The sequence below is a fragment of the Ambystoma mexicanum genome, unplaced genomic scaffold, assembly GCF_040938575.1.
Source record: "Ambystoma mexicanum isolate Mex_15411 unplaced genomic scaffold, UKY_AmexF1_1 Mex_scaf60, whole genome shotgun sequence".
In the NCBI taxonomy this organism is placed as follows: Eukaryota; Metazoa; Chordata; class Amphibia; order Caudata; family Ambystomatidae; genus Ambystoma; species Ambystoma mexicanum.
Window position 1 is genome coordinate 744622 of NW_027182478.1, and position 27374 is coordinate 771995.

The window sequence follows — 27374 nt, forward strand, 5'->3', positions numbered from 1 at the left end:
GCAGATGAGGCATTCGAAAAAGGAGTAGGCCTGCGTAGGAATGACAGAGGCAGGAATACACTCAGTGAAGATCAGGGCTACACCCCTTCCAGAACGATTGGACCTGGGCGCGGAGAGGATCTTGTAGCCGTCAGGGAGGAGAGTGTCAAAGCTCGTGACAGAGCTTCAGTGAACCATGTCTTGGTGAGAGAGAGGACATTGAGGTGAAGTTCTTCAAGGAGGTGGCAGATGTCAGAGGAGTGTTTGACAGCTGAGCGAGAGTTGAGAGTGGCAATATGGAGAAAGTTGCCGTCCTTGAAAGACTTCCGGGGAGGGGTACAAATCAGAGGTACAACCTGCGGAGGTGTAGACGAAGCCCGAGGGGGGGCAGAAGAGGAAGGAGGAGAGGACAAGGTAGCCAAGGAGGAGACAGCAGGGAGAGGAAAGAAAGCCATGGAGGGAAGAGCGGGGACAGCAGGAGAAGAAAGGAAATTGATGAGGCGTGGGAAGCGTCTATCAAAGAGGAGAAGGTTGGCCTGAGGGCCTTGGACCAAGATGGTACCATTCAGGTAAACATTAATGATGACCTTACAGGAGTGGAAGGAGGCCAATAGGGCCTACCATTAATGGGAGAAGAGAAAGGAGAAAACACAGAGACCATATGGAGAGTCCATAGCTCTGGCGAGGGTATGATAAAGAGGATGTTGTGAATGTTTGCCTGGAGGAAGCACTGGTATAGGTGTCAGAGATTGGGAGGCCTGGGTTGGAGACCAGGATGTCTTTTTTAAAATGCTTCCTACCAGATTTAATGAGGAGAGCAGAATAGTCGATATAGAAGCAGTTAGAAAATATAGGAGAACAGAGAGCACCATAGAGTAGGTAGGGATAGGGGAGAAGAGGAAAGGGGGTGGAGGGGTTAAGAACATTATGGAAGGACACTGGGAGGGGCACAAGCAGACGAGACAAATAGAGACGAGACAATAGGAGACAATTGAACAAAACAACAAGAGCTCAGACAATAGTAGAACAGTTTGCTAGATGAACGCTTTGCTAAGAAGGCAAAACCAAAGACAGCACTACTTTCACAATGCAGTTTAAATACCAGAGAAAACACACCTAGATCTGAGAGTCCTGTATAGTAGGAGAGAGGCCTAGGTTTCACAATGCAGTTTAAATACTTTCACAATGCAGTTTAAATACTTTCACAATGCAGTTTAAATACGTTCACAATGCAGTTTAAATACCGGAGAAAACACACCTAGGTCTGAGAGTCCTGTATAGTGGGAGAGAGGCCTAGGTTTCATAATTCAGTTTGAATACTTTCACAATGCAGTTTAAATACTTTCACAATGCAGTTTAAATACGTTCACAATGCAGTTTAAATACCGGAGAAAACACACCTAGGTCTGAGAGTCCTGTATAGTGGGAGAGAGGCCTAGGTTTCACAGTGCGGCTTACATACGGCCAATATCCATAGTGTTATCTCCGTGAGGCACAGCGTACAAATCAGCAGTACTATCCAAGTGTGGCACTCTCTAGATGCGACTCACGGCTCTGTCACCAAGTCTCTCTGGGTGCGATGCACGCCAATAATCAAAGCACTGTTCAAGCGTGGCACAGGCTAATAATGACAGTGCTATTCTAGTATAAGGGCCACAATATGGCAGCCGTTGCCAGATGACATAATGAGGGTGGTGGAAGGGAAGTAGGATGTGGAGGAAAAGTTAAGGTCCCCCCAGGGGTGGGTGCACATTTTGAATGCAGCTGATGACGTATGAATGATAGTGAGAAAAACAGTGCCGGTGAAGGAGTGCAAGGAGTGGGCAGAAGGAAATTCACATTGAAGGGCAGGATTGTGAGGTGCTAGCACCAGTGCCTGTGCAGATTGGGGTGGGTGACGCAGATGCAGTGGGGGTGGTTCTACATATTTCCGAGAAAGGGGAGTAAGAGAGGGGAGACACCGGCTAGCTGGGAACCGTAGGTGGCAACTGTGTGCAACAGAGGGGCAGGAGGACATTATGGAAAAAGGGGTGCAATGACGGATTTGGCAAATAGGGGATTGCAGGGGGAGGGAGGCAGGTTACCGGTAGTCACAATGGTTGTGGTGATGGCAGCTACTAAGTGCACCACCCACATTCTGATACACAGAAACAGGGTCCTGACATACCAGGACAGAAGGGCAAGAAATAAAATGGATTTCGGAAGGAGGGGTGACTGTGCAGTGTGCAACTTAGATGGAGCAGTGAACCAAATGCCAGTGGAGGGGGTAGTGTCAAGCGAATGCATGCCAGAGATTATCAAAACACAACAGGACGCTTTCAGGGCATGTGCACCAGAGATGGACATTGACAGGCCCACATATAAAGAAGGTGGTCAGTGTGAGCATGACTCTAGTGTTTGGGGAGGAAAGAGCACAGTATGGCGAATTACAATTGGTGGTGTTGGCTCTGGAGAGAAAGAAGATAACTGCATCTGAGCGAGAGTGGCCCATGACACCTGACAATGACCTACAGCCACAGCTAATGGCATCCATAGAAGAATAGGAGCGGCAATTGGCGGAGATAAGGAGTGGCATTTTGCGGAGGGCCCACAGCTTGAAGTGGAGTAGATTATCCTGCAGAAGAGCAAGAAGGAGGGTCAAAGGAAATGTGAGCGGCTCCTGGGCGATCGGAAAGGGGAGGATGAACATATGATGCCATATATCAATGCAGAGAAAGAGCAAGACAATGCATTTCAGTGCCCGACAGAGATGGCCTGGTGGCCCACGGCCAACAAGGGCTGGCAGGAGCATGTGGACATGTGTGTGGCTCATTGGTAGACAAAACAGAAAGAGGAGCCAAGGAAGGAGCAGTTCAAGCAGATGGATGTGAAAGGCCCACAGTGGGAAGACTGGCTGTCATTTCTTCTCCATGGCCTACAAGTGAGAGAGTGGTCAGCGACCAGGTATTCACCATGCAAGATGCTATTTGGGAAACATATGACAAGCACTGACAAGTTGTTGCTGACACTGCCTGCGGGTGCACCTAGGGACTGGGAGGTACTAGACGCTGACAATCTACTGGAAAGTAAGAGAAACATTGACATTGATTTGGACAGTGCACACAAACATGACAGGCACATGAAGAAGGTGGTGCTGGATGTTAGAGTGACAGGGATGCTCAGAGCTAGAAAGGGAGGGATGACTGTTTTTTTTGTTTTATATGCACCCTGGATAATGGCTGATGATGGCGGGGGTGTGTATGCAATACAGTACAGTGAATGAATGGCGTTAGAGGAGTTAACACATAAACATTTTTCTTTTTTGATAATGTTTTTTATTGTTTGCTTCCTTATTGAGTATGTATATCTCAGAATAGTTCTATGGCATTGTGCTTTATGTAGAGGTAGTGCAAGATTTTGGACAGCTATTATAGTGGTTCATAGATAAAATAAGAACAATTGGGCACATGTTACCATTTCTGATACTGTACTTTCTTTTGGTTTCTTTGTGATACATCGGATGCAAAGGGACTGGCCTACAGACTTGCCTAATACACTGGCCTAGCAGCTGAACACCCATGCCAAGCGATGTCACAGAGCACAGCTGAGCTGTGGAATTCTGTGATGCATCAGACTGCGGTGTCTGAGGTGGTGTGGGGGAGTTGGATGAGCACTGGCATCGTGGAGAGCAGGACGAGCTTGGAACACAGTCCATCTCACATTATGACACAGTAGCTCATACAGTGCATCAAGGGCATCTGGGGCATTCTATCTAACAATTCGACACGTCATCTCATGCACTGCTTATAAGCAATGCAGTCCATCTCACATTATCGCACAGTAACTCATACAGTGCATCAAGGGCATCTGGGGCATTCTATCCAAACATTCTACACAGCATCTCACACGCTGCTTATAAGCGATGCTGTCCATCTCACATTATCGCACAGTAACTCATACAGTGCATCAAGGGCATCTGGGGGCATTCTATCCAAACATTCTACACAGCATCTCACACGCTGCTTATAAGCGATGCTGTCAATATCACATTATGGCACAGTAACTCATACAGTGCATCAAGGGCTTCTAACGGGGGTATTCTATCCAAACATTCTACATAGCATCTCACACGCTGCTTATAAGCGATGCTGTCCATCTCACATTATGGCACAGTAACTCATACAGTGCATCAAGGTCTTCTAACGGGGGCATTCTATCCAAACATTCTACACAGCATCTCACACGCTGCTTATAAGCGATGCTGTCCATCTCACATTATGGCACAGTAACTCATACAGTGCATCAAGGGCATCTAGCGGGGGGCATTCTATCTAAAGGTTCCACAAGCTGAATTTAGGGGATGGCATCCATCTCACATTAGGACAGGCAACTCATGCTGTGGATGTAGCAGGCATTGCATCTCACAATATGGCACCGTTCTTCTTACAGTTGGTGTAAAGATCAGTCTCATTGACAGGGACTGTTAACACATTTTCAGTTAAGAGTGTTCATAGTCAAAATATCTGAGATGGTGATTAGAGAAGTCATCAGCATTCTACTCACAAAGAACATGTTTCAAAAGTTGGCTTCCTTTGATATTGTTCCCCGTATAGGTTCATTTCAGTATTAAGAGCGATGAGCCCGCCAATGATGAAGTCCCCTTCTCGGTAATATCCATCTATAAACTGAGTCATTAATACACACCCATGATCCTGGGCACTGACATCAACAACAGGGAACCTCAGAGAGTTAAAGCACTGGATCAACAACAGAATCATATGAAGAATTGACAAACTTATGACGGGAAATATAAGGGGAACATGCTTAATTCTTGTCCTTGCATGAAGATCCATGTATGCCGCAAAGAAGACCTCAGTTTACTGCCAATCACCAAGGCGGCCACTACCTGTAGCTTGCTCACTCAAGTCTACCCAAGCTAGTGCTCGTCAAGGGTTCAAGATGCCGGAGCAGTTTGAAGTGAAGCTGTCGTTGCTGCTCCTGATGGCAGGAGTGTCTATTTGTAAGAGTCTTCAGCCAATAGTGGATCCCAAAAGGTATCTCTTCTCTCCCATAGCAGCAGTCTGCAGAATTACATACCTTTTTGTTGTGTTGTCTGGTCTTTCAGAAAACAGACGGTCAACCTGTCAAGGCATGTTCTTGTTTTCCAGCCATGTCCCAGAGCAGGGCCTCTGAAAATAGATCCAGATGGTGCACATGTGCATTAGAGACTGTGAATCCTTAAGGATTTGGCTCAGAAGCATTACCTAAGCTCTTCTCAAAATACCTATAGCCAGACCACTCTCCATGGAGGGCGTTTGAAGCCTCAGCTGCATCCTTGGAGGCAGGCCAAGACTGCAACATGCGTAGTGTAGAATTCAGTGTAGCGGATAAAGGATACTACAGTTAAAAATATATATTTTGAATTATATTGCTTCAAGTTACTTTGAAATGTGTCTTTACATTTGTAAACTCACCTCTCCCCTAATAATCTCCTACATTGATATCACACAGGTGCATGTCCATGGTGTGGACACAGATGATGCCGGAGGGATGCATGGTGCTAGACTTCCTCCTTGAGATTGCACAGGCGCATGACTCCAATGTGGAGTTTGATGCCAGAAGCATTCTGGGTTAATGTGGTAACTGTCTGTGTCTCCTCCTTAATATCAAGCTGGTGCTCATCGTTGGTGTGGACATGAATGATACCGGAAGCATGCTGGGTGCTGTTCCGCCTACTTGATAGTCAGCTGGATGTTGTCCCTGGTGTGGAGGTGGATGATGGTAGAAGCCTCTCAGGGGCTAGAGTTGACCGGCTGCTCTTATGCATTGATAATTAGCTGGTGGCTGTCACTGATGATGAGGTGGTGGACGATGATGAAAGTATGCTCTTTGAGGAATTTGACTGCCTGATACTCGTCCTTGATATTCATGTGGTGGTTGTCACTGGTGTGAGGGCGGATGGTGCCCAAAGCATTATGGGTGCTGTCCATCCATCTTGATGTTGAACTGTTGGTTTTCCCTAATTTCGTGGTGGATGGTTCTGGAAGCTGACTGGGTGCTGGTGTTGGTAGTCTGCTCCTCCACATTGATATCGGGCTGGTGGCCGTCCCTGGTGTGGTGGCAGATGATGCCAGAAGACTGCAGGGTCCTGGAGTTGACTCTATGCTCTTCCTCATTGATATCAGGCGGTTGGTTGTCCCTGGTGTGGTGGTGGATGATGTCAGGAGAATGCAGGGTGCTGGAGTTGACTGTCTGCTTTTCCTCATTGATATCAGGCTGGTGGCTGTACCTGGTGTGGTGGTGGGTGATGCTGGAAGCCTGCTGGGTGCTGGAGTTGACTGTCTGCTTTTCCTCATTTATATCAGGCTAGTGGTTGTCCCTGGTGTGGTGGCAGAAGATGCCAGAAGACTGCAGGGTCCTGGAGTTGACTGTATGCTCTTCCTCATTTATATCAGGCTAGTGGTTGTCCCTGGTGTGGTGGCAGATGATGCCAGAAGACTGCAGGGTGCTGGAGTTGACTGTATGCTCTTCCTCATTGATATCAGAATGTTGGTTGTCCCTAGTGTGGTGGTGGATTATGCTGGAAGCCTGCTGGGTGCTGGAGTTGACTGTCTGATGGTCCAAATTGATATCAGGCGGGTGGTTGTCTCGGTGTGGTGGTGGATGATTCCAAAAGACTGCAGGATGCTGGAGTTGAAGGTCTGCTTTTCCTCATAGATATCAGGCTTGTGGTTGTACCTGGTGTGGTGGTGGGTGATGCTGGAAGCCTGCTGGGTGCTGGAGTTGACTGTCTGATGTTTCTCATTGATATCAGGCTTGTGGTTGTACCTGGTGTGGTGGTGGGTGATGCTGGAAGCCTGCTGGGTGCTGGAGTTGACTGTCTGATGTTCCTCATTGATAACAGGCTGGTGGCTGTACCTGGTGTGGTGCTGGGTGATGCAGGAAGCCTGCTGGGTGCTGGAGTTGACTGTATGCTCTTCCTCATTTATATCAGGCTAGTGGTTGTCCCTGGTGTGGTGGCAGATGATGCCAGAAGACTGCAGGGTGCTGGAGTTGACTGTATGCTCTTCCTCATTGATATCAGAATGTTGGTTGTTCCTAGTGTGGTGGTGAATTATGCTGGAAGCCTGCTGGGTGCTGGAGTTGACTGTCTAATGGTCCAAATTGATATCAGGCGGGTGGTTGTCTCGGTGTGGTGGTGGATGATTCCAGAAGACTGCAGGATGCTGGAGTTGAAGGTCTGCTTTTCCTCATAGATATCAGGCTTGTGGTTGTACCTGGTGTGGTGGTGGGTGATGCTGGAAGCCTGCTGGGTGCTGGAGTTGACTGTCTGATGTTCCTCATTGATATCAGGCTTGTGGTTGTACCTGGTGTGGTGGTGGGTGATGCTGGAAGCCTGCTGGGTGCTGGAGTTGACTGTCTGATGTTCCTCATTTATATCAGGCTAGTGGTTGTCCCTGGTGTGGTGGCAGATGATGCCAGAAGACTGCATGGTCCTGGAGTTGACTGTATGCTCTTCCTCATTGATATCAGGTGGTTGGTTGTCCCTGATGTGGTAGTGGATGATGTCAGGAGAATGCAGGGTGCTGGAGTTGACTGTCTGCTTTTCCTCATTGATATCAGGCTTGTGGTTGTAGCTGGTGTGGTGGTGGGCGATGCTGGAAGCCTGCTGGGTGCTGGAGTTGACTGTCTGATGTTCCTCATTGATAACAGGCTGGTGGCTGTACCTGGTGTGGTGCTGGGTGATGCAGGAAGCCTGCTGGGTGCTGGAGTTGACTGTATGCTCTTCCTCATTGATATCAGAATGTTGGTTGTCCCTAGTGTGGTGGTGGATTATGCTGGAAGCCTGTTGGGTGCTGGAGTTGACTGCCTGATGGTCCAAATTGATATCAGGCGGGTGGTTGTCTCGGTGTGGTGGTGGATGATTCCAGAAGACTGCAGGATGCTGGAGTTGAAGGTCTGCTTTTCCTCATAGATATCAGGCTTGTGGTTGTACCTGGTGTGGTGGTGGGTGATGCTGGAAGCCTGCTGGGTGCTGGAGTTGACTGTCTGATGTTCCTCATTGATATCTGGCTTGTGGTTGTACCTGGTGTGGTGGTGGGTGATGCTGGAAGCCTGCTGGGTGCTGGAGTTGACTGTCTGATGTTCCTCATTGATAACAGGTTGGTGGCTGTACCTGGTGTGGTGGTGGGTGATGCTGGAAGCCTGCTGGGTGCTGGAGTTGACTGTCTGCTTTTCCTCATTTATATCAGGCTAGTGGTTGTCCCTGGTGTGGTGGCAGATGATGCCAGAAGACTGCATGGTCCTGGAGTTGACTGTATGCTCTTCCTCATTGATATCAGGTGGTTGGTTGTCCCTGATGTGGTAGTGGATGATGTCAGGAGAATGCAGGGTGCTGGAGTTGACTGTCTGCTTTTCCTCATTGATATCAGGCTTGTGGTTGTATCTGGTGTGGTGGTGGGTGATGCTGGAAGCCTGCTGGGTGCTGGAGTTGACTGTCTGATGTTCCTCATTGATAACAGGCTGGTGGCTGTACCTGGTGTGGTGCTGGGTGATGCTGGAAGCCTGCTGGGTGCTGGAGTTGACTGTCTGCTTTTCCTCATTTATATCAGGCTAGTGGTCGTCCCTGGTGTGGTGGCAGATGATGCCAGAAGACTGCAAGGTCCTGGAGTTGACTGTATGCTCTTCCTCATTGATATCAGGTGGTTGGTTGTCCCTGATGTGGTAGTGGATGATGTCAGGAGAATGCAGGGTGCTGGAGTTGACTGTCTGCTTTTCCTCATTGATATCAGGCTTGTGGTTGTACCTGGTGTGGTGGTGGGTGATGTTGGAAGCCTGCTGGGTGCTGGAGTTGACTGTCTGCTTTTCCTCATTTATATCAGGCTATTGGTTGTCCCTGGTGTGGTGGCAGATGATGCCAGAAGACTGCAGGGTGCTGGAGTTGACTGTATGCTCTTCCTCATTGATATCAGAATGTTGGTTGTCCCTAGTGTGGTGGTGGATTATGCTGGAAGCCTGCTGGGTGCTGGAGTTGACTCTCTGATGGTCCAAATTGATATCAGGCGGGTGGTTGTCTCAGTGTGGTGGCAGATGATTCCAGAAGACTGCAGGATGCTGGAGTTGAAGGTCTGCTTTTCCTCATTGATATCAGGCTTGTGGTTGTACCTGGTGTGGTGGTGGGTGATCCTGGAAGCCTGCTGGGTGCTGGAGTTGACTGTCTGATGTTCCTCATTGATATCAGGCTTGTGGTTGTACCTGGTGTGGTGGTGGGTGATGCTGGAAGCCTGCTGGGTGCTGGAGTTGACAGTTTGATGTTCCTCATTAATATCTGGCTGGTGGCTGTACCTGGTGTGGTGGTGGGTGATGCTGGAAGCCTGCTGGGTGCTGGAGTTGACTGTCTGCTTTTCCTCATTTATATCAAGCTAGTGATTGTCCCTGGTGTGGTGGCAGATGATGCCAGAAGCCTGCAGGGTCCTGGAGTTGACTGTATGCTCTTCCTCATTGATATCAGGCGGTTGGTTGTCCCTGGTGTGGTAGTGGATGATGTCAGGAGAATGCAGTGTGCTGGAGTTGACTGTCTGCTTTTCCTCATTGATATCATGCTTGTGGTTGTACCTGGTGTGGTGGTGGGTGATGCTGGAAGCCTGCTCGGTGTTGGAGTTGACTGTCTGCTTTTCCTCATTTATATCAGGCTAGTTGTTGTCCCTCGTGTGGTGGCAGATGATGCCAGAAGACTGCAGGGTCCTGGACTTGACTGTATGCTCTTCCTCATTGATATCAGGCGGTTGGTTGTCCCTGGTGTGGTGGTGGATGATGTCAGGAGAATGCAGGGTGCTGGAGTTGACTGTCTGCTTTTCCTCATTGATATCTGGCTTGTGGTTGTACCTGGTGTGGTGGCAGTTGATGCCAGAAGACTGCTGGGTGCTTGATTTGACTGTCTGCTCTTCCTCATTGATATCAGGCGGGTGGTTGTCCGTGGTGTGGTGGTGGGTGATGCTGGAAGCCTGCTGGGAGCTGGAGTTCACTGTCTGATGGTCCAAATTGATATCGGGCTGGTGGTTGACCCTGGTGTGGTGGTGGATGATTCCAGAAGACTGCAGGATGCTGGAGTTGAAGGTCTGATTTTCCTCATTGATATCAGGCTTGTGGTTGTACCTGGTGGGGTGGTGGGTGATGCTGGAAGCCTGCTGGGTGCTGGAGTTGACTGTCTGCTTTTCCTCATTTATATCAGGCTAGTGTTTGTCCCTGGTGTGGTGGCAGGTGATGCCAGAAGAATGCAGGGTCCTTGAGTTGACTGTATGCTCTTCCTCATTGATATCAGGCGGTTGGTTGTCCCTGGTGGGGTGGTGGATGATGTCAGGAGAATGCAGGGTGCTGGAGTTGCGTGTCTGCTTTTCCTCATTGATATCAGGCTGGTGGTTGTCCCTGGTGTGGTGGCGGATGATGCTGGAAGCCTGCTGGGTGCTTGAGTTGACTGTCTGCTCTTCCTCTTTAATATCAGGCTGGTAGTTGTACCTGGTGTGGTGGTGGATGATCCTGGAAGCCTGATGGGTGCTGGAGTTGACTGTCTGATGTTCCTCATTGATATCAGGCTTGTGGTTGTCCCTGGCGTGGTGGCAGATGATGCCAGGAGATTGCAGCGTCATGGGGTTGACTGTCTGCTCCTCCTCCTTGATATCAAATTGATTGTGGTCAATGATATATGGGTGAATGATGTTGGAATCATGCTCTGTGCTGCTGCTTCAGCATGAAATCGAGGTGGGGGTCGTCCCTGGTGTGTAGGTGAACGATAGTGCATGTCTGCTGGGACGTGGAAGTGACTGTCTTTTCCCTTTTTTCTCAGTGGCAACTCCCATTTTAGTTATGGGATGCATTTATTTTTCTTCCATTTGAAAGGCTGTCTCAACCTTTTATTTTGAGGTGGACTTCCTGGGTTCAGATACGAATATAACCAAATCTGGCCACATGCCATGTGGTGTAGAAACCAATTGGTACTATCTATTCTCCTGGTATGTAATCGTTACTTGTAGTTTCTGATAGAAGGGTTGGAGGGTACAAGCATTATCAGTTATTAGTGCATTTCTTTACATTTGGAAAACATCGGGCCTCTCTCAAGTGGAATTTCAAGAAAGGTGATTGTTACGCTTGCTGTGCCTCTTTAAGAGACAGGGACTGTGTCACGTGGTTCCAACACGTGACACGTGACGTCAGGGGGAGGGATCGTTGTGGGCAGTTTGTAATGAGCACGGAAAAATAAAGATGTGTTGGAATCCCTCGGCGTGTCTGTCCTTATTGAAAGGGCCCCCTTCGAGCCTAACAACTGGCTACGAGGTGTTTCCTCAGACCTCCTCCTCCTCCTCCTTACCACCTCCGGCGGCGATCCCGCTCCACGGCGCATGTCGGGCACTGTGAGCCCGCGAGCGTCCGCATCCTCCTTCACTCCAGCTTCCACGCGCCGATCCCAGCCCAACTCGCAAAACGCTCCACGGCTGCTCCTATGACACGTGGAAATAACGCGTGTGTTAACGGAAGCCTGCCATCCTGAAGGCCTCCCTCCTCCTCCTCCTGCAACACGTGCAGTCCACGTGTGCTCCAGCACGCCTGATCCCAGGCCCAGATCCCAGTAGCAGGCCTGATCCGGGCCCTTACCAGCACGCCTGATCCCAGGCCCAGTCTCCAACAGCAAGACTCCAGCAGCAGGCCTGATCCCAGGCCCACACCAGCAAGTCTGTTCCCAGGCCCACTTTGCCCAGACCTGAGCAGACGCCTCATCCAGAGTGCACGACAACCCACCGGCTACACCATCCAAGCTCTAGCGGTCACCAGCAGATCCCGGTGAAGCAGCATCCGAAGCCCAGCAGACACCAGTGGACCCCGGTGTAGGTGGGTGACACCCAGCGCCGCCCACTAGCCCGCGTCGCCCGCCACCACTGCAAAGGGCCCAGTTATAGACGTCCAAAAGTGAAGCACACCACTAACCGCCACCATGAGCGCGCCCCAAGACCAGCAGGCTCCGGCTCCCCCTACTCCAGCAGGGAGCACAGCGACCACAGCATGGCACATTTGCCCCCCCCCTTCTCCATGATGCCACAAGCAGACAAAGGCCCATGGTGGGTCGAGTGGTTGGACGACTTCAACACTTTCATCGACGCTGCAGGAGAAGAGAAATCACCAAGACTACGCAGCATGTTTCTAAACCTGGTGGGTAACGACATCAAAGTATTATTGAAAACTATTCCACCAGCGGAACAAGCTGACTTCCCAGCACTAATTGCGGCACTGAACAGACGGTTTGTGATTGAACCCAACAGGGACTACGAAAGATACATTTTCAATCAGTGCACGCAGAGGATCGACGAAACGGTCGATGAATTCATCACCCGCCTACGTATAAAAGGCGCGAATTGCCAGTTCCAAGCTTTCTCCCTAGATGAGGCCATACGATTGAGAGTGATTGAGGGATGCGTATACCAGACTCTAAAGAAACAACTTCTCAAAAAACCCATCACTATTGAAGAAGTTAGTCAGATGGCAAGAATTCTGGAGCGAGTCAAAAAGCAAGTGACACAGATAACTGGCACCGCCTCCTCCAAACAAGACAAGAACGAGACAATTGCAGCAATGCAGGCCAGTGGTGCCAGAACAACAGATAGAGGACCAAATCTCAACTACTCGATGACGCCAAGAACTCAACGCCAGTGCTACCGCTGTGGAATGGCGTTTCCCCATGCAGGGATGTGCCCCGCATTGTCCCAGAAATGCGGCAACTGCGGGAGAGAGGGGCATTTCCAATCGGTTTGCAGGGAAGGCAAACCATTCCCGACCCAACAACCACCAGTCGCCCCACAGTTTAAAATACCCAACAGAAACCCGCAAGGCCAAGGCTACCAAACACGCCCATATCAACAGAACCCGAGAAGATACGTCAGAGTAGTTGAAGATGTCTACCCATCTGAGGAAGCCCAAGATAGTGAAGGGTACGAGCAAATATCCCTCATAAGAGATGAATACGACGGGCCCCCAGCGCCACTCTCACACTACGAGGTGGACCAACAACGCCTCGAATATGAAAGCAATCAATACGATCATTACCAGCATGATGAGTATGTCAACCTCATCATGGATGAAGGACAAGCATGTGAAGCACCCAAGATACCAATGGAGATAGGAGGCCAGCAATTCTGTTTCCTGGTTGACTCGGGAGCTACGGTCAACATAATGGGTGAAAATGAGTTCCATCAAATTCCCAAGAAACCAGCCTTGTTGCCATCTGATTCCAAAATATACCAATGGGACGCCGCCACACCACTACAATCAATCGGCTCGTTTGCTCATCGCCTCATCCACGGCAACCACGCCACAATGACAAGAATCACGTAATTCGCAGTCCACCTAAAGGGAAGATGCCTCCTCAGTTACAGGACGGCCTCTTCCCTGGGACTCATAGACATACACGTCCAAGACGGCGACAAGATCTACTCATCAGAGCCAACGCAAGAAGCGAAAGAGAGCGTGTAAAACGTCCAAGCTGAACCCAAGGATACAGACATGATATCAAAAGACACCATCGTGAAAGAATTCCCCCTCATCTGCAAAGGCTTAGGAAAACTAAAAGGACCCCCAGTAAAACTACATATTGATCCCACGGTTCGACCCGTCCCCCAACACCCAAGGAGAGTCGGTTTCCATCTCCAAGCTGCAGTGTCAGCCGAACTCGGACAACTTCTGGAAGATGGTATAATAGAACCAGCGACAGGCCCGACACCATGGGTCTCCCCATTGGTTATCGTGCCAAAAGACGGAGGACGACTCAGACTCTGCGTGGACATGCGCGTCACCAACACCGCAATCCAGCACGAACAACACCCCGGCCCCAGAATCGAGGACATGATCGTTCAGATAAACAAGTCCATCCTCTTCTCAAAACTGGACCTAAATCAGGGTTACCACCAGTTGGTGCTCCATCCAGAATCCAGGGGCATTACCACCTTCGCCACGCATGATGGACTATTCCGCTATAAGCGTCTCAATTTTGGTATTTCGTCAGCCGCGGAAATTTTTCATGAGACCAACAGACAAGTCATTCGGCCAATTAGAGGTGCGTGGAATTACAGTGACGACATTCTAGTATTTGGGAAGTCGAAGGAAGAACATGATGTCGCTCTCTGGGCCACCTGCAAGGCCATCCAAGACGCTGGCCTCACCCTAAATGTTGACAAGTGTCGGTTCAGCAAGACCAAGCTGAAGTTTTTTGGACACATATTTTCCGCAGATGGAATAACTCCAGATCCTGACAAAGTTGCAATGATCTTCAGCCTACAAGAACCAAGGCAAATAGCAGACATGCAATCTTTCCTGGGGATGGCAGGGTCCTGCGCGAGATATATACCACACTGCGCCACAATCACGAAACCGCTCAGAAAACTCCTTCAGAAAGACATGCTTTTCATCTGGACGGCAGAATGCCAAGACGTGTTTGACTCCATCAAGCAATACCTAGCGGAGGCCAGAAAACTTGCCTATTTTGACCCGAACTGGCACACTGAAATAGTGGTTGATGCAAGTCCAGTCGGGCTGGGAGCCATCCTTGCCCAAACCAATGGAGTGGACACCCACCCGAGACATGTGGTGGCCTACGCCAGCAAAGCTCTATCACCCCTCGAGTCCGTGTACTCTCAGGCGGAAAAAGAAAGCCTAGCGGCAGTCTGGGCATGTGAACATTTTCACAATTTCGTCATAGGGAAGAAATTTACCCTAATCACGGACCATCAAGCCCTACTTTCACTTTTCGGCAACCTACGAACCAAGATGCCCCCAAGAATCGAACGATGGGGCATTCGCCTCCAAGAATACGACTACCAAATAATACATCATCCGGGGGGTGAACACAACCCAGCGGACTACCTGTCGAGACACCCTACAGGAAAACCTACACCAAGACAAGGAGACATGGAATACATTAGTTACGTCACCACGAACGCACTGCCTCCTGCAATATCACTAGACGCCGTCGCATTGGGGTCAGCAGCCGATCCAACCATGGTGTTGGCAATCAACCTCACGGAGCACAACAGGTGGAAGAACTACAGGAGGTTTCTGACGGAAACTCCAGATGCAAATCGAGATGAACTGGAAAGACTGGCAAAAGTTCATAAGGAGCTAGTCGTCAAGGACAAAACCATACTCCTCCGAGGGTGCAGACTAGTAATCCCAGCAGCCCTGCGGTCGGACATAATAAAGACGGCACACGAGGGTCACCGAGGAGCGGACAACACCAAACGACAACTTCGTTCCCACGTATGGTTCCCATTCCTCGACGCTCTAGTAGACCATTGGGTACGAAACTGCATGGCATGTCAATGCACGGCCAGAGCTGAAGCTCCATTGCTGCTACAACCAACTCAGATGCCTGAACACCCATGAGAAAGAGTGGCAGTAGATTTTTATGGACCCCTAGAATCCGGGGAATACCTACTCTTGTTCATTGACGAACACTCACCTTTCCCAATCGTGAAGAAGTCTATATCGACAGCCTTCGCCCACATTGCAGCTGTGTTCGACAAAGTCGTCAGTGAGTGGGGCATACCTGAAGTCATCAAGTCGGACAACGGTCCGCCGTTCTGTGGCCATGACTTTGCAACCTTCGCCAAGCATCTGGGTTTCAAACACCAGAAATTAACACCCAGATGGCCACAAGCCAACGGAATGGCCGAGAGGTTCTTGTCATCTATCAAAAAGACTCTACAAAGAGCCAGACTAGAAAACGTTGACCCTCATCAGGCCCTGTGCAGGATGCTTCGTGATTATCGAAATACACCACATGAGGCCACGAACAGGACACCGGCCGAACTGATGGCGAAATACCAGGTTCGCACACGGATCATACGACACCCCACCAACAAGCCGGAAATAGACCCAGAAGTCCTAGAGAGGGATGCGGAACAGAAGGAACGAGCCCGCACCCAGACAGATGAAAAAAGAGGTGCACGCCCAAAAGATATCCAAGTGGGAGACGATTACTGGTACAACAGGCTGTTTGGTTAAAAAGACTGACTCAAGATTCGCCCCACAGCCGCTACAGGTTACAGCCATAAAAGGAACCATGGTGACAGCCGAAAACGAAGAGCGAGAAATAACCTGGAACTGCTCACAATTCAAACTCACTGCCACCCAGGGAAATGAGAGGCTGGAACCCCCTGATCCAGAACCCATGCCACTGGACCCGCAAGACTCCCTGTGGTCACCACTGAGATTTTCACCTAGTCCAGGAATGAAGAGAACGCAAAGGCCGGAAGAGGATCCGGGCGAAGTCACCAACGGTCGGCCCCAACGTGTTCTGAAAAAACCTTCACGCCTAGTTGAAGAATGTTAATGTTGTTGTAAGGACATTTGTCCGGGGGTGTTGTTACGCTTGCTGTGCCTCTTTAAGAGACACGGGACTGTGTCACGTGGTTCCAACACGTGACACGTGATGTCAGGGGGAGGGATCGTTGTGGGCAGTTTGTAATGAGCACAGAAAAATAAAGACGTGTTCGAATCCCTCGGCGTGTCTGTCCTTATTGAAAGGGCCCCCTCCGGGCCTTACAGTGATCACCCGGACATTTGATAAAACAGCACCCGAATCTGCACACAACAGACAAGTACTGAACACCCATAACCCACAATCCACATCAAACAACAATGATAGATCAGTGTCCATGATAAGCCCTGAATTCTTTACATTCTTAACAAGGCTGAAATGTCTCCATATGTTTTGGCCAGATTTCTTGGGGGCTAGGTAAAGGAGTATTCCCCCCCAGAATGACTTTAGTTGTGTCACGGTTCAACCGTGTAAACGTATAAAGAGGCATTTGTGAATTTGGCATAATTTTCAAATAGACTTGCACATCATCCACACCATTGGATACGTGGATACCAAGAGATTGTGGCAAAGCCATTGGTGGGATTATGTAAATACCAAATAAGAGGAGACAAGACGGAGCCTGCAGAACTCCACATGTTATGATCTCTTTGGCGGAGAACTCCACATGTTATGATCTCTTTGGGGGAGAACTCCACATGTTATGATCTCTTTGGGGGAGAACTGCACATGTTATGATCTCTTTGGGGGAGAACTCCACATGTTATGATCTCTTTGGGGGACTCAAATGAACGCAGGATGATTTTTTTGTGTATGAGTTCTACTTTGCCTCTAATTCCTATGTTTGAGGATTTAGATATTAAAATGGTGTTTTCTTCAATATCAAATGCAGCAGAGAGGTCCAAAGGGACCGATATCCTTGTTTCATTTGAGTAAATCTCCATCTTGAGGTCATGGTATGGTCTCAACCAAGTACAGGGACACGGGGAGGGCCGCATCCTATCCATCCCAGACACATGCACACAGGCATTGCTGAGCAGTGATTGCAAGACCCAGCACATGCTGGCAGATCTCAAAGTCAAACTCTTGCTTCCACCTACTCCAAATACTGGCCAAAGCTGGGGCTACTGTGAAAGGTTTCCTGTGACATGTTCTGGAAACCCACCTGTGCCAACACACCAGCTCACTGAGAAATGTCATTTGAGGTGACCTGCCACTTTCAGATTAATCTCTACAGCAAGGCCCCAAGGCATGCTGAGCAGGACAGGGAAGCAACTACTAGACAATGTTGCACTGCATAAGTGCATCAGCCTTGTGCCTAGTAGCAGATTTGGAATATTGTAGTGCTGCCTTATGGTGACGGAAAATCACTTTGCTGACTCTCCTCCAGTACAATGCGTAGGTGCATCATTGCAGACTCACCTCCAGTGAAGTGCTACAGTGTATACATTGTTGACTCGCCTCCAGTGAAGTGCTTCAGTGTGCACATTACTGCCTCTCCTCCAGTGAAGTGCTTCAGTGTATACATTGCTGACTCACCTCCATTGAGTGTTTCAGGGTATACATTGCTGACTTTCCTCCAGTGTAGTGCTTCAGTGTATACATTGCTGACTTTCCTTCAGTACAGTGCTTCAATGTACTGTATACAATGTATACATTGTTCATTCTCCTGCAGTTCAGAACTTCATTGTGTACATTGCTGACACTCCTCCTGCAGTACTAAAGTGTATACATTTCAGACTCTTTGCCAGTGCAGTGCTTCAGTGTATATATTGCTGACTCACCTCCAGTGCCGTGCTTCAGTGTACACATCACTGCCTCTCCCCCAGTGAAGTGCTTCAGTGTACACATTACTGCCTCTCTTCCAGTGAAGTGAATCAGTGTATGCATTGCTGACTCACCTCCATTGAGTGCTTCAGGGAATACATTGCTGACTCACCTCCAGTGCCGTGCTTCAGTGTATATATTGCTGACTCTCCTCCAGTACAGTGCTTAAGTGCATACATTGTTGACTCAACTCCAGTGACGTGCTACAGTGTACACATCACTGCCTCTCCCCCAGTGAAGTGCTTCAGTGTACATATTACTGCCTCTCTTCCAGTGAAGTGAATCAGTGTATGCATTGCTGACTCACCTCCATTGAGTGCTTCAGGGAATACATTGCTGACTCACCTCCAGTGCCGTGCTTCAGTGTATACATTGCTGACTCTCCTCCAGTGCAGTGCTTCAGTGTACACATAAACTCAGGGGCAACACGTCAACTCCTACTGCCTACAGGTACCTAAATTTAGACAAAAACACACAGGCGGCAGCAGGTTCCCAGTCAAGGCAGCCCAATACTGGAATGCTCTCCCACTTAACATCAGAATAGACCAATCCGACTATAGCTTTTATGCGGAATACTCTCACTTGGCTACGCTCTAACGACCCCCAATATTAACCTTGCCTCTATCACACCAACAGATCCTACTCAATCTGACTGTATATATGTATATTCTTAAACTGATTTGCCGAAATGTAATGTTTTATATTTATATTGTACCTTACCTTGAAACCAAGCTTTTAAGTACTCATATTTTCCAGTTCTCTGTTGCGCCCTGTTACCTTTGGGTTTGGCGCGCCATACAAAATCAATAAACAAACAAACAAACAAACATGCTCGCCTTGGAAGCAAGACGACGTGGAGCAACACAGGGGTCCACGCTTAGAAACCTCTGGGTATTAAACGTGTTATAAATAACCAATTACAATTACATGACTGCCTCTCCTCCAATACAGTACTTTAGTGCATCCACTGCAGACTCTCCTCACCTACAGTGCTTCAGTGTATACATTGCTGACTCTGGTCTAGTGTGGTACTTTAGTGTATACAATGCTGACAATCCTCCAGTGTAGTGCTTTAGTGTGTACATTGCTGGCTCCCCTACATTGCTGTGATTCAGTGTATACATTGCTGACTCTGGTCTAGTGTGGTACTTTAGTGTATACAATGCTGACAATCCTCCAGTGTAGTGCTTCAGTGTATACATTGCTTGCTCTTCTACATTGCTGTGATTCAGTGAATACATTGCTGACTTGCTGCCGGTTCTTGGTTAACACTTATTACACCTTTCTTTATAAGATTAGGAGTCACAGTAAGTATCTTTGTCAGGGGGACTTCACAGCACTTCTACTTCCACTTCAGCAACTTTCAACTCTGAGCAACTTCTACCAGAGTTCACCATGAAGGTCTCCTCCCCTGACTTATAGTATTCCAACGTCAGTTGTGCTACTGAATCATCACATCTAATGACAACCAAGGGTCTCCTCCCCTGACTTACAGTATTCCAACGTCAGTTGTGCTACTGAATCATCACATCTAATGACAACCAAGGGTCTCCTACCCTGATTTATAGTATTCCAACGTCAGTTGTGCTACTGAATCATCACGTCTAATGACAACCAAGGGTCTCCTTCCCTGACTTATAGTATTCCAACGTCAGTTGTGCTACTGAATCATCACGTCTAATGACAACCAAGGGTCTCCTCCGCTGATTTATAGTATTCCAACGTCAGTTGTGCTACTGAATCATCACGTCTAATGACAACCAAGGGTCTCCTCCCCTGATTTATAGTATTCCAACGTCAGTTGTGCTACTGAATCATCACGTCTAATGACAACCAAGGGTCTCCTCCCCTGATTTATAGTATTCCAACGTCAGTTGTGCTACTGAATCATCACATCTAATGACAACCAAGGGTCTCCTCCCCTGACCTATAGTATTCCAACGTCAGTTGTGCTACTGAATCATCACATCTAATGACAACTAAGGGTCTCCTCCCCTGACTTATAGTATTCCAACGTCAGTTGTGCTACTGAATCATCACATCTAATGACAACCAAGGGTCTCCTCCCCTGACTTATAGTATTCCAACGTCAGTTGTGCTACTGAATCATCACATCTAATGACAACCAAGGGTCTCCTCCCCTGACTTATAGTATTCCAACGTCAGTTGTGCTACTGAATCATCACATCTAATGACAACCAAGGGTCTCCTCCCCTGACTTATAGTATTCCAACGTCAGTTGTGCTACTGAATCATCACATCTAATGACAACTAAGGGTCTCCTCCCCTGACTTATAGTATTCCAACGTCAGTTGTGCTACTGAATCATCACATCTAATGACAACCAAGGGTCTCCTCCCCTGACTTATAGTATTCCAACGTCAGTTGTGCTACTGAATCATCACATCTAATGACAACCAAGGGTCTCCTCCCCTGACTTATAGTATTCCAACGTCAGTTGTGCTACTGAATCATCACATCTAATGACAACCAAGGGTCTCCTCCCCTGATTTATAGTATTCCAACGTCAGTTGTGCTACTGAATCATCACATCTAATGACAACCAAGGGTCTCCTCCCCTGACTTATAGTATTCCAACGTCAGTTGTGCTACTGAATCATCACATCTAATGACAACCAAAAATACCACCACAGCTTCAGTACTTTGTGACTCTAAACAGTTTTCTGTTATGACAATATTCACTTTCGGTTAATTCAACACCTTCAAGTAAGCAAGGCACTTTTCCTCTGAATATTCCTTTTCCAGAGGGGCAGCCTCTTTGCCACTTGTGTCTATCTACAACAAAGAAAACCCAGAATTGCCTTTAGGACACACTTCTCTCTTATTCCTATTGGCTTTGGCAATGTAGGCTGTATCAACTTCAAAGAACAATCACAAGTAGCAAGCTTCCCTTCCCCAACCTTGTCTTTATCCCTCTGTCTTCTGTTAGCCAGTATAATTACCCAGAAGCTCTGTTTCAACTCTCCTGGCTTTAGGCAATGCGTGCACACTTTTGTCTTAGGCAATGCTGGTATTCTATTTGGCTCATAGTAATAATTAAACCGTTCTTTGGCTTTGGGAAAGGCTGGTTTCAGTCTTAATTGGGGAAATACCTTATTCACTCTTGGCTTGGGCAATGCTTGCACTTTCCAACTTCTAATAACAATCTTTAAACACTTGACTTTTCTTGTTATAATTGTTCAACTGGTTTAGTAAAGGATTCAGAGGTCACTCTTCCTCCTGGAACCTTTATTAGGTACATGCCACCACTTCTTTCTGTGCTTCTACAAGTTTAGGTTCAACAATTGATTTTCACTTTGTTTCCTTTTAATGTGAGTGAAAGAGAATACCTGATCACATGCGAGTGCTACAATTCAAGTGTTCCATTGTTAAATGCTCAACAATCAACTTCGCATCACTTCTACTCATAAGCAAGTGATTATTTTTCTGGATACTGTTGCCAACAGTGTTCGCGCATGGAATCAGAATGCCCGGTTAAACTCACCGGCTTCTGTGTTCCTTTCTCCACAGGCTGCACAACTTCTACGACTTCTGGCTTCAATTTGGACACACACCCTCAGTCAAGGTGTCTCCAGTCTGGGCATGCAATTAAGGGGCCTCTCTTGCTCCTGAGTCTCTTGGCTTCACAGCAACTTCTGGCCACGATCTGCGACACGCTTCCTGCTGCGCAATCTCTGCAATTAGGATCAAATGGGGAGAGGCAGTCTTCCTTCACGCCTTCCGCTGCACAACCTCTGCACATCAGAGTTTGATTGAACAGGACCCTCACAGGACAAGCAGGTGGAATCTGCTGTATCAAAGTCCTGGTGTCCCTCTGGTTCTCCCACTTCTGCCTGAATTGCCAACACTGTGCCTACTTCCTTCTGCTACTGCCGCATACACTCCAGCCCCAGTTCCAGCTCCTTCTAATGGTCTGCACCTGAGGGGGCTTTTTATGCCTCTCAGCTTCCCTCAGGTGTGGGCTACTAGGCCTAATTGCCTGGCTACTGCTGCAACATGCCTATTCAGCCCTCTTACTCGTCTCAGTACCTATAGGATTGTGGAACTTGTAGTCCTCAACAACACAATCAGGTATTTTTGATAACTTCTTGGTTTTAAGGGAATTTGTATTTCCATTAAAGGTAGTTAGGGATGCATCATTGGAATGGTAGATTAGCTATTTGCAGTGTTTCCTTCTCTTCTCCTCCTCTCGCCTGCCCTTTCTCTTCCCTCTATCACATCCACTATGGTGCTCTCAATTTCCCCCATCTTCTCTAAATGCTTTTCTATCTCCTATCCTACTCTTCTCACTAAGACTGGAAAGAAGAATCTCAAGAAGGACACCCTGGTCTCCACTCCAGGCCTCCCCATTTCTAACACCTATGTCAGTGCTTCCTCCAGACAGACTCTCACCGACATCCTGTTTGTCGTTCCTTTCGCCCCAACTATGGACCCTTCATATGGTCGCACTTCTCTCTCCTTCCTCCTCATCTACCATTAATGGTGGCACCCGGTCGGAGGTCCTCTTGGCCTCCTTCCAGTCCTCTAGAGTCATCATTAATGTCTATCTAAATGACATTGTCATGGTCCAGGGCCCTCAGCCCAATCTCTTACTATTTGATAAGCGCCTCCCTAACCACGTCAACTTCCTTCCTTCTCTTGCTATTCCTTCTACCACTTCTATGGCTCCTCTGCCACCTCCTTCTTCTACTGGTCTGGCTCCTATGCCATCTACTACCGCTCTGGCTCCTCGGCCACATCCGTCCACCACCTCTCTAACTCACTTACCATCCACTTCGACTCTGGCTTCTCTGCTACCTCCTCTTTCCACCTCTCTGGCTCCTCTTCCACTTCCAATGGGAACTCCTCTCCCCTGTAACCCCCACAGAATTCTTTCAAAAGTTGCAACCTGCTCCATGTGGCTACTCTTAACTCTCACTCTGCTGTCAAACACTCCTCTGGCATCTGCCATCTCCTTGAACAGCTGGACCTGGATGTTCTCACTGTTAATGAGACAGGGTTCAAGGCCAGCTATGTCACGAGTTTGACACACTCCTTCCCCAATGCTACACAATCCTCTTCGAGCCCAGGCCCAAAAGGCCCAGAGGCGGAGTGGCCCTTATCTTTAATGAGTGGATCCCGGCTTCCATCATCCCCACTTCAACCTATTCCTCCTTTTAATGACTGGTTTGCAGGCCCACTGTCTCTCCTAGCATATCTCTGACCATGGCCCCCATCTACAGGCCATCTGGTCAGGTCACCCTCTTCCTCTCTGAATGGGCTGACCTCACTTCCTTTCCTCTACCTCCCAGCTTCTCCTCCTTGGGGATCTCAACCTCCACCTGGACTCCCCAGACTCCTCTGGGCTTTTTCACAACCTATGTGACTCTCTTTCCCTCTCAATTCTGCCTTCTTGTCTGACTCACTCTGCCGGCCACACCTAGGATGTTCTCATCTCTTCAGACATCCCCCTCTCTAATCCTCTCAATACTCCTCTCTCCTGGACTGACCAGTTTCTTCTTTCTTCTCACTTGCAGCTACCTGTTCCCTTGACAAAGGCCCGCCCAGTACTGCCACCTTCCTTCGTGGTCATTCGACCTATGAGGCAAGTGTCAGTGGGCACCTTTGCCTCCACTTTCTCTCCCCCACCTACTACTGTGGCTGACTCCCATCCTGACATCCGTGCCCCTATTATGAGGATCTGCCTGAAGCCTGCCACCAAGTGCAATTCTTGGTATGACTCTGATCTGGCCACTCTGAAACACAATTGCAGAGTAGCTGAACAGAAGCAGTGAGCTTTGGGTGCAAACTGGCCTGTCGCCTGCTCCAAAGCAATACAGACTCTCCAACTTCTCTAAGAAGAGGGTCCATATGCAAGCCCACATCTCTGTGGCCTCTATCAACACGGCCTAACTTTTCAAAATCTGCAAAGAGCTGGCCAATCCTACTGCAGAATCTACCTCTTCTCGACCTATCCAGGACCTCTGCATAGCTCTGGCTTCTCATTTCACCACTGAAACCCAGGACATCCTGTATGCACTTTCCTCCTCTTCTCTCTCCCTCCACATCTCGCAGGCCCTCCTTGGCCGCCCCCCCCCCACCTTTCCTTCTCTCATCGCTCACTCCTGTAACACCTGAAGATGTTTTCAGACAAGTCTGGTCTATGAAAGGCTCATCCAAACAGGTGACGCCCTGTTTCTCCAGAACCATTAAGGACAACATTGGTTATCTCGCTCCAGCCTTGGCCGATTTCTTTAATCACTCCTTTGCCACTGGATCTATCCCCTCTCTTCTCAAGTGCACCCTTGTGCCCCCCCTACTAAAAAATCCTTCTGCCGACCCCTCCATTCCGGCAAACTATTGCTCGATCTCTATCACTCCTTTCTTGGGCAAACTCCTGGAGGATTTGGCTATCTCCCAGCTAACCCTCCACACTGAATCTGTTGTCTCCATGACCATCAGTCTTCCTTCCGAGCAGCCAGAGGAACAGAAACTGCACTCCTGAACACCTGTTAAGATCTGCTCTCTAATCTTGACTCTAGCTCTCCCTTTGTACTCATTCTCCTCTACCTTTCCTCTGAATCTGACATGATCAACCACAACATCTTGATTACTCATCTCCGCAAGACCCTTGGCATCACGGATTAGGCTCTGGCGTGGCTGACCTCCTTCCTCCTGGACCAAGGTTCGGCTTGGGTCCTTTCTCTGACCACATCTCTCTCCACATATGGTGTTCCCCAGGGCTCTGTCCTCTCCCCCTGGGCCTTCAATGTCTATCTGGCCCGTTTGGCCCTCCTGCTACCCTCCTCCTCCTCCTCTCTCATCCCTGACTGTCTATCCGCTATTCAGGCATGGTGCACCTCTTTACGATCTCTGCCTTAACGCCAGTAAGACTGAGATCCTTCTCATTGGGACACCTGCTCCAGCATTTCCTCTCTCTCTGGCATCCCGCCTTGGCCTCTCTGTTTCACCCTCTTATGAGGCAAAAAACCTTGGGGTCATCATCAACTCCACTTTCTCCTTCTCCTCACACATCACAGACATTGCCAAGAAGGCCCATTTTCAGCTGTTCCTCCTCAGAGGTATTCTCCCTTTTCTCACCTTCCCCCAGCAGCTCATTGTATCCAGAGCCCTGGTTCTCGCTAGGCTGGATTAATGCAAAAGCCTCTTTCTCAATCTGCCCATCTCTACTCTTGCCCTCTTTAACTCATCCAGTACAGGACCGCAAGACTTATCCTTGGCCTCAAGCCCAGGGACTGCATCTCTCCGGCCCTGAAATCCCTCCACTGGCTCCTCAGTGGCTGCAAGGATCAAGCTTCCTCCTAGAGCCCTTTGCTAGTCTACTTCTAACTCTCTGATTCGCTTCTCCAAACATAGAATAGGAGGTAGATCTCTCTCCTCTGCAGGGGCCTCCCTCTGGAATGACCTCCCTGCCTCTCTTTGCCTTGAGCCGGATCTCCTTAAGTTCTGGAAGCTCCTCAAGACCTCCCTTTTCTCTTCTGATTTCTTGCTCCCTCTCTACTGCTAACCTTGTATTGCTCCTGCTCTGTCTGCTGACTGGCTGTTTGGTGTCCTCTGATTCTTACAGGACACAAGGCCCCCCCCTGATCAGTCTCCCTGCACTTGCCGTCTGGCCACTTGCACTGCCACCTGACTACCCTTGCACTAGTGGGCTGGAATTTCCCCCTGTAGTCCCAGCCTTCCTTGCACTTAACTCAGGGCCCTGCTGCTATGGGTGCACTTCTCTCTGTACCCTGCCCTCTTGCACATCTTGTTGGGCACTTGCATGATCTCAATGACATGAGGCCTAATACGATCATTGTCTTGTCCTCCCTTTGTTCCCCCTCCCTTGCCTTGTTGCGCCTTGAAACACTTGTGTATAGACGCATAATGAATAACAAATCAATCAATTAATCAATTAGGAGGGATATCCTACGAATGTCAGAAGCGGCTGACGATTTCATGCTGTTGTTGGGTCCTTTCCTCAGTGTCCAGTTCTTCGCTCAAGTCGGCTCAGTTGTTCTCGGTGGTCGGAGTTGCCCCGTTCTTGGTGCTGTGTCGTCCTGTGTACTCTGGGTGTTTTTTGACTCAGTGTGCCAAGCGAATATACTGTTCGGACGGTGGAATCGTTGTATTGAAGGACCTCTATGCACGGTTAGTCTTATTCCTCTCCTCCAACTTCGGTAAGTCAGGACTGATGTTGGTGTGGGGGGAGGAGGCTGGAATTATATGTTGGTGATCGTTTTGCCTCGGTCTAGTCTTTCTTGGACAAGGGTTCCTCTAACTTTAACCTGACTGTGCCCACGAAAGGTGTTATCCTTTGAGAAACAGAGTGCTTCTCTTGTACATTTTTTACGTTAAAAGCACGCATATGCCTGTAATGAGAAAGCATGCCCTGATTAAGCCTTCTATTCAGTCGCCAAATGATATGTCCATCTTGACACCTGCAAAGAATGGTATTATGGCCACTCCCTCCACACCTAATGGAGATCGTGTGTCTGAGTTTATGTCACTAAGTGCACGTAGGAGACAGAGACTCCGGGTTAGGGGAGCAGACATGTCCCCTGACACTAATGACGCTTTGGGTTTGGTTACTGATACTCATAAAGTAATTAAGGTACTAGCTTACCAGGTAAATAACCTGGAAACCGTCGCTGCAATCATTGCTGAAATTCAACCAAAAAACAGTAATGATTTAAAGGTGTCGCCTTCTAGAGCAACAGTGATGAAGGAGAATTATGAGTCAACGATACATCCTATTGTACAGCCTTTGTTGGGATCTCAGTGTATGATATGATATGATATGATATGATATGATATGATATGATATGGCATTTGTAACGCGCCTATACACAAGTGTTTCAAGGCACGACGAGGCAGGGAGGGGGGAACAAGGGGAAGACAGACAACGATCCTACTAGGCCAGGTGTCATTCAGTCCGCGCAAGTGCAGGGGTAGGGGGAAGGGAAAAAGTGCAAGGGGAAGGGGGAGGGGGGGAGTGCAGTACAAATAAGTAGAATAGAAATAAAATAATAAATAGATAGGGCCAGCTGGTGGCAAGTGCAAGGTAAGTGCAGACAAGTGCTGGGGGGGGGGGGGGGCTGTAGTGATACAGAGACAGTCCCGCAGTGCAGGGGTTGCCAGGGAGGCAGTGCTAGTGAAGAGTGTCTGGGCCCAGGACCGAGGTCGGTGAGAGTGGCCCAGGTGCAGAATCAGTGCAGTTTTGGTG